This window comes from Oncorhynchus kisutch, linkage group LG22 (genome assembly GCF_002021735.2).
Source record: "Oncorhynchus kisutch isolate 150728-3 linkage group LG22, Okis_V2, whole genome shotgun sequence".
NCBI lineage: Eukaryota > Metazoa > Chordata > Actinopteri > Salmoniformes > Salmonidae > Oncorhynchus > Oncorhynchus kisutch.
In genome coordinates, this window is record NC_034195.2 from 24,117,153 (window position 1) to 24,125,973 (window position 8,821).

Genomic DNA, 8,821 nt, shown 5'->3' on the forward strand with positions numbered 1-8,821 from the left:
GAATATCTCGGTCAGGAGGGTCCCCCACAGGGATATCAGGAGGGTTCCGCATGGGAACGTCAGGAGGGTCTCCCAAGGCTGGAGCTAGCAGGAAACAGTTCAGAGGGGCTAGCAAGAACCCCTGGGCTGAGACCGGCAAATTCCAACAGGCAGGGACTGACAGAGCCATGACAGCAAACATGGACCGAGCCATGCAGCAGAGCCTGGAGGGGGCTCCCAGGGAGGAGCAGGGAGACGTCTTTGGGCAGCAGTAGGCTGGACGTCCAAGGTAGGACTGGGCAGATCCCACCTGACAGGGACCGGAGAGGTCTGAGTGGCAGGGCCAGATTTGGTACCTTCAGCAGCTACAGACAGGGCTCCCGCATTATGGACCAACTGACATTCGGAGGTCTCAGCTGGAGTAGGGTTCTCCCTCAGGGTGAACTCTGGTATCTCCTCCGTCCCATGAGAAGTCTGTAGGTCTTCCTGCTCGCGAACAGGCAGCCGAGACTCTGCGACAGGAGCTGGTTGAAGCATAGCTGTGGGAGTGGCGAGCTGAAGCGCCATGGCAGGAGCCAGTGTAGTAGGCCTCACTACTAACTTGAACTACATTGTCAGAACAGGCTGGATCTGCACTGCTGTGGTCGGCTGGAGCACAGTGGTAGGGTGCTCTGCCAGGGTGAGCTCTGGTAGCTCCTCTGGCCCTGGAGAAAGCTGTAGCACCGCTGTGAGGGACCCCACAATAGGGATCAGATCCGAGACTGGGGCTAATAATGAAGCGGATGTAGAACGGCGCTGCGTCTCGAGCAGCTTCTGACGTTGCGCATCTTATTGGACTTCTACATATGAAATTCATGCAAATGTTCTCAAGTAAACATTACAGTAATGTTGAAATATACATAATATAATTACAACGAACATGAGTGATATACAGTACCAGTCAAAATTGTTATAGACTAACTGAAACTGAAGTTCCGGGAATCAAGGTCACTGATAGGCGCAAGGACATGTGGCGATAATAATTTTGCGTGACCTTGACCAATAAGACACGAACAAATGTGGGTGGAGGTCCTCTGAATTGGAGACCTAAACTGCCGACTAGAAGTAAACCGGTCATTTTAACACAATACATGTTTACTGTTTTGGGTGGATATTTAGAGCGTAAATACATCTGTCACGTTCGTCGTAAGGATCGGACCAAGGCACAGCGTGAGTAGAGTTTAACATCATTTTAATAAATCAAAACTCACTTAACAAAACAACCAAACAAAACGTGAAGCTACTGAGGTGCACTAAGGCAACTATACATAGACAAAATCCCACAACACAAATGAGGAAAATGGCTACCTAAATATGATCCCCAATCAGAGACAGAGATAAACAGCTGTCTCTGATTGGGAACCATATCAGGCCAACATAGACATACAAAAACCCCTAGACATACAAAAACCCTAGACATACAAAAACTAGAGTATCCACCCTAGTCACACCCTGACCTAACCAAAATATATAGAAAAACAGAGATATCTAAGGTCAGGGCGTGACAGTACCCCCCCTCCCCCAAAGGTGCGGACTCCCGGCCGCAAACCTGAACCTATAGGGGAGGGTCCGGGTGGGCATCTACCCTCGGTGGCGGCTCCGGTTCTGGACGCAGCCCCCCCTCCTTACGCTGATCCCTCCGCTTTTGTGGAACCGGACCGTGGATCATCGCCGGAGACTTTGGACTGCAGCTCGTCGCTGAAGAGTCTAGACTGGGGACCGTCGCAGGAGACCCCGGACTGGGGACCGTCGCAGGAGTCCCCGGACTGGGGACCGTAGCTGGAGACCCCGGACTGGGGACTGTTGCAGGAGTCCCCGGACTGGGGACCGTAGCTGGAGACCCCGGACTGGGGACCGTCGCTGGAGGTTCCACACTGTGGACCGTCGTTGGAGGTTCCGGACTGTGGACCGTCGTTGGAGGTTCCGGCCTGTGGACCGTTGTTGGAGGTTCCGGACCGTGGACCGTCGTTGGAGGTTCCGGACTGTGGACCGTCATTGGAGGTTCCGGACTGGAAACTGTCGCCGGAAGCTCTGGACTGGGAACTGTGCACTATAGGCCTGATGCGTGGGACCAGTACAGGTGGCACCGGGCTGAAGACACGCACCTCAGGGCGAGTGCGGGGAGGAGGCACAGGATGTACTGGACTGTGGAGGCGCACTGGAGGCCTGATGCGTGGGACCGGTACTGGTGGTAGTGGGCTGGTGACACGCACCTCAGGGCGAGTGCAAGGAAGAGGCACAGGACGTACTGGACTGTGGAGGCGCACTGGAGGTCTGGAGCGTAGAGCTGGCACAATGCGTCCTGGCTGGATGCTCACTTTAGCTTAATAAGTGCGGGGCACTGGCACAGGATGCACTGGGCTGTGAAGACACACTGGGGATACAGCGCGTAAAGCCGGCACAGGATATCCTGGTCCGAAGAGGTGTACTGGAGACCAGGAGCGCTGAGCCGGCACAACCCATCCTGGCTGGATGCCCACTCTAGCGCGACAAATGCGGGGAGCTGGAATAGAGTGCACCAGGCTATGAATGCGCACTGGAGACACCATGCGCATTACTGCGTAACACGCTGCCTGACCAGTCACACGCTCCCCACAGTAAGCATTGGGAGTTTGCTCAGGTCTAAACCCTGACTCCACCAATCTCCCCGTGTGCCTCCCCCAAAATATTTTTTGGAGCTGCCTCTCGGGCTTCCGTGCTAGCCGTGACCCCTCGTATCGTCGCCGTTCCTCTTTTGCTGCCTCTGCCTGCTTCCATGGCAGGGTTTTGTCCCCTGCCATTACCGCCTCCCAGGTCCAGGATGTCCTCCACTCACTTTTCTCCCGGGCCCAGGATCCCTGCTCCTCTTGAACACGCTGCTTGGTCCGTTGGTGGTGGGATCTTCTGTCACGTTCGTCGTAAGGATCAGACCAAGGCACAGCGTGAGCAGAGTTCCACATAATTTTAATGAATCGAAACTCACTGAACAAAACAACAAACAACCAAATTAACCATGAAGCTACTGTGCTAAGTCAACCATACATAGACAAGATCCCACAACACAAATGAGGAAAATGGCTACCTAAATATGATCCCCAATCAGAGACAACGATAAAAAGCTGTCTCTGATTGGGAACCATATCAGGCCAACATAGACATACAAAACCCCTTAGACATACAAAAACCTTAGACATACAAAAACTAGAGAACCCACCCTAGTCACACCCTGACCTAACCAAAATATATAGAAAAACTGAGATATCTATGGTCAGGGCATGACAACGTCTTTATCTAATTATAGTTAATCATCTACTTGTTCCACATTTTGTTATGTTATGTTTAAATGGATTAAATTGATATTGTTTTGTCACTGGACTACACAAAATACCCAACAATGTCCAAGTGGAATTATTATTTGTTATTATTTTTTAACAAACAAATTGAAAATGAAAAGCTGAAACGTCTTGAGTCAAGAAGTACTCAACCCCTTTGTTATGGAAAGACTAAATAAGTTCAGGAGTAAAAATTTGCTTAACAAGTCACATAATAAATTGCATGGACGCACTGTGTTCAATAATTGTATTTCAAATTATTTTTGAATGACTATACCTCATCTCTGTACCCCACACATACAATTATCTGTAAGGTCCCTCAACCAAGCAGTTAATTTCAAACAGATTAAACCAAAAAGACCAGGGAGGTTTTCCAATGGCTCGCAAAGAAGGACACCTTTTGGTAGATGGGTAAAAATATCCCTTTGAGCATGGTGTTGGCATGGTATTAATTACACTTTGGATGGTGTATCAATACACCCAGTCACGACAAAGAGACAGGCTTCCTTACTACCTCAGTTGCCGGAGAGGAATTTCACCATGAGTGTCACGTTCTGACCTTTATTTCCTTTGTTTTGTCATTATTTAGTATGGTCAGGGCGTGAGTTGGGGTGGGCAGTCTATGTTTGTTTTTCTATGATTTGGGTATTTCTATGTTTCGGCCTAGTATGGTTCTCAATCAAATCAAATCAAATTTATTTATATAGCCCTTCGTACATCAGCTGATATCTCAAAGTGCTGTACAGAAACCCAGCCTAAAACCCCAAACAGCAAGCAATGCAGGTGTAGAAGCACGGTGGCTAGGAAAAACTCCCTAGAAAGGCCAATACCTAGGAAGAAACCTAGAGAGGAACCAGGCTATGTGGGGTGGCCAGTCCTCTTCTGGCTGTGCCGGGTGGAGATTATAACAGAACATGGCCAAGATGTTCAATGTTCATAAATGACCAGCATGGTCGAATAATAATAAGGCAGAACAGTTGAAACTGGAGCAGCAGCACAGTCAGGTGGAAGTTGAAACTGGAGCAGCAGCATGGCCAGGTGGACTGGGGACAGCAAGGAGTCATCATGTCAGGTAGTCCTGGGGCATGGTCCTAGGGCTCAGGTCAGTTGAAACTGGAACAGCAGCATGGCCAGGTGGACTGGGGACAGCAAGGAGTCATCATGTCAGGTAGTCCTGGGGCATGGTCCTAGGGCTCAGGTCCTCCGAGAGAGAGAAAGAAAGAGAGAAGGAGAGAATTAGAGAACGCACACTTAGATTCACACAGGACACCGAATAGGACAGGAGAAGTACTCCAGATATAACAAACTGACCCCAGCCCCCCGACACATAAACTACTGCAGCATAAATACTGGAGGCTGAGACAGGAGGGGTCAATCAGAGGCAGGTGTCATTAGTTGTCTCTGATTGAGAATCATACTTAGGTAGCTTGGGTTTCACTGTGTGTTTGTGGGTGTTTGTTTCCGTGTCTGTGTTTTTCACCACACGGTACTGTTTTGGGTTTCGTTCATTCCACGGTTCTTGTTTTTGTATTCAGTTGTTCAGGTGTACATTTTCGTATTAAAAGAACCATGGACACTTACCACGCCGCATATTGGTCCTCTGATCCTTTTCGCCTCTCCTCTTCGGAAGAAGAGGAGGAAATCCCTTACAATGAGGCCAATGGTGACTATAAAACAGTTACAGAGTTTAATGGCTGTGATGGATGAAAACTGAGGATGGATCGACAACATTGGAGTTACTAATTGACAGAGTGAAAAGAAGGAAGCCTGTACAGAATTTTAAAAAACATTCCAAAACATGCATCCTGTTTGTAACAAAGCACTTAAGTAATACTGCAAAAAATGTGGCAAAGCAACTAGCCAAGAAGACAGTGAATGTTGCTTTTTATTTTATTAACCCTTATTTCACCAGGTAGGTTGAGAACACATCATTAACAGCAACAACCTGGGCATTAGTTACAGGAGAGAGGATGGGGCCAATTGGAAGCTGGGGATGATTAGGTGTCCCATGATGGCATGAGGGCCAGATTGGGAATTTAGCCAGACAGCCGGGGTTAACACCCCTGCTCTTACGATAGGTGCCATGGGATCTTTAGTGACCACAAGGAGTCAGGACACACGTTTAACATCCTATCCAAAAGACTGACCCTTCAACCCCATTTCCAGCAGCACCATCCAGGGACCGACCAGGAACAACCCTGCTTAGTTTCATAGTGAGTGGCCGAGTTACAGTTTTGACTTAAATATTGAAAATCTATGACAAGACCTAAAAATGGTTGTAGAGCAATCCAGGTGTGGAAAGCTCTTAGAGACTTACCCAAAAAGACTCACAGCTGTAATCACTGCCTAAGGTAGTTCTACAAAGTATTGACTCAGGGGTGTGAATACTTAAAGTATGTAAATGAGATATTTCTAGATTTCATTTTCAATGAATTTGCTAACATTTCTAAAAACATATCTTAATTTTGTCATTATGGGGTATTGTGTGAAGATGGGTGAGAAAAAAATATACATGTAAATCAGTTTTGAATTCAGGCTGTAACACAACAAAATGTTAAATAAGTCAATGGGTATGAATACTTTCTGAAGGTACATAGGCCTACATGTGATCCAAATTTCTAACGTACAGTAAGTAAATCAAATATCCTACTTGCGACAAATACAGAAGCTAATGTATTGATCTCGATGTTACTATAATGTGTCCAAATGTTATAGCATACAATTTATCTTGTCTGTAATAATGTTGCACCCAACAAATTCACATTTGTTGATTGTCTATTAAGTGTGAATAAAATGGAGTACAGTCGTGGCCAAAAGTTTTGAGAATGACACAAATATTAATTTTCACAAAGTTTGCTGCCTGTCTTTAGATATTTTTGTCAGATGTTACTATAGAATACTGAAGTATAATTACAAGCATTTCATAAGTGTCAAAGGCTTTCATTGACAATTACATGAAGTTGATGCAAAGAGTAAATATTTGCAGTGTTGACCCTTCTTTTTCAAGACCTCTGCAATCTGCCCTGTCATGCTGTCATTAACATCTGGGCCACATCCTGACTGATGGCAGCCCACTCTTGCATAATCAATGCTTGGAGTTTGTCAGAATGTGTTTTTTTTGTTTGTCCACCCCTCTGGAGTATTGACCACAAGTTCTCAATGGGATTAAGGTCTGGGGAGTTTCCTGGCCATGGACCCAAAATATTGATGTTTTGTTCCCTGAGCCACTTAGTTATCACTTTTGCCTTATGGCAAGGTGCTCCATCATGCTGGAAATGACATTGTTCGTCACCAAACTGTTCCTGGATGGTTGTGAGAAGTTGCTCTCTGAGGATGTGTTGGAACCATTCTTTATTCATGGCTGTGTTCTTAGGAAGAATTGTGAGTGAGCCCACTCCCTTGGCTGAGAAGCAACCCCACACATGAATGGTCTCAGGATGCTTTACTGTTGGCATGACACAGGACTGATGGTAGCGCTCACCTTGTCTTCTCCAGACAAGCTTTTTTCCGGATGCCCCAAACAATCGGAAAGGGGATTCATCAGAGAAAATGACTTTACCCCAGTCCTCAGCAGTCCAATCCCTGTACCTTTTGCAGAATATCAGTCTGTCCCTGATGTTTTTCCTGGATAGAAGTGGCTTCTTTGCTGCCCTTCTTGACACCAGGACATCCTCCAAAAGTCTTCGCCTCACTGTGCGTGCAGATGCACTCACACCTGCCTGCTGCCATTCCTGAGCAAGCTCTGTACTAGTGGTGCCCCGATCCCGCAGCTGAATCAACTTTAGGAGACGGTCCTGGCGCTTGCTGGACTTTCTTGGGTGCCCTGAAGCCTTCTTCACAACAATCGAACCGCTCTCCTTGAAGTTCTTGATGATCCGATAAATGGTTGATTTCGGTGCAATCTTACTGGCAGCAATATCCTTGCCTGTGAAGCCCTTTTTGTTTAAAGCAATGATGACGGCACGTGTTTCCTTGCAGGCAACCATGGTTGACAGAGAAAGAACAACGATTCCAAGCACCACCCTCCTTTTGAAGCTTCCAGTCTGTTATTCGAACTCAATCAGCATGACAGAGTGATCTCCAACCCTGGCCTCGTCAACTCTCACACCTGTGTTAACGAGAGAATCACTGACATGATGTCAGTTGGTCCTTTTGTAGCAGGGCTGAAATGCAGTGGAAATATTTTTGGGGGATTCAGTTCATTTGCATGGCAAAGAGGGACTTTGCAATTAATTGCAATTCATCTGGTCACTCTTCCTAGCATTCTGGAGTATATGCAAATTGCAATCATACAAACTGAGGCAGCAGACTTTGTGAAAATTAATATTTGTGTCATTCTCACAACTTTTGGCCACGACTGTACACATTGTAGACTACACATGGGTTATTGTAGGGGATTTCTACACTGGCAATTTTAGAGGCTTAATCTGTGTCCGGGAATTTGGCCCTTAATGTACCCCAGACACCAGTTGTGGGGTCAATACCAAGTGCATTTGACTGCTTGGCATATTGCTTGTCATAGTGTTTACCCAGTAACTTATGTGAACTGATGTGCATGTATAATCTAATCCTTTTCATAGTGTTTACCCAGTAATTTATGTGAACTGATGTGCATGTATAATCTAATCCATTTCATAGTGTTTACCCAGTAATTTATGTGAACTGATGTGCATGTATAATCTAATCCTTTTCATAGTGTTTACCCAGTAATTTATGTGAACTGATGTATATATATATATATAATCTAATTGTCAGATGTGTGCGTACTGGTAGCGAAGTCAGGTGCAGGAAAGCAGAGATTTGGGAACAGACGCACACTATATTTAGGCAAAAGTGTAAAACGTGCAAAACAGTCACAAGAATTATGTTAAACAATAAACATCTTTGTGAAAAATAACACGGAAAAAAACAAGCCAATATGTTTACCAGTCAACAATACATACGTAACACAAACAATCTTACACAAAGACATGATGGGGAACAGAGGAATAAATACATGTAGATTGATTGGGGAATGAAAACCAGGTGTGCAGGGAACAAGACAAAACAAATGGATACATGAAAAATGGAGTGGCGATGGCTAGAAAGCCTGTGACGTCGACCGCTGAATGCCGCCAGAACAAGGAGAGGAGCCGACTTCAGCGGAAGTCGTGACACTAATACTTTTCATAGTGTTTACCCAGTAATTTATGAGAACTAATGTACATGTATAATCTAATCATTTTCTGTACAGTGAGTATTTTGTCCTTCATGTGATTGAATCAAATTTTGTCCTTCATGTGATTGAATTAAATAAATACACTCCAGGCTGTAGTGATGTTGACATACAATAATTTACCATACAGTAAGAATCTTTGTGGACTCCATTTAATCACATCTGTTACAATTCCATGTTGTACAATCACAAATGATAATGAGGAAGGTACACGAGGGCATGAAGTAATGGCAAACAACAGAGCATATCCCATATGCTGCCAAAACACCTCCTATGT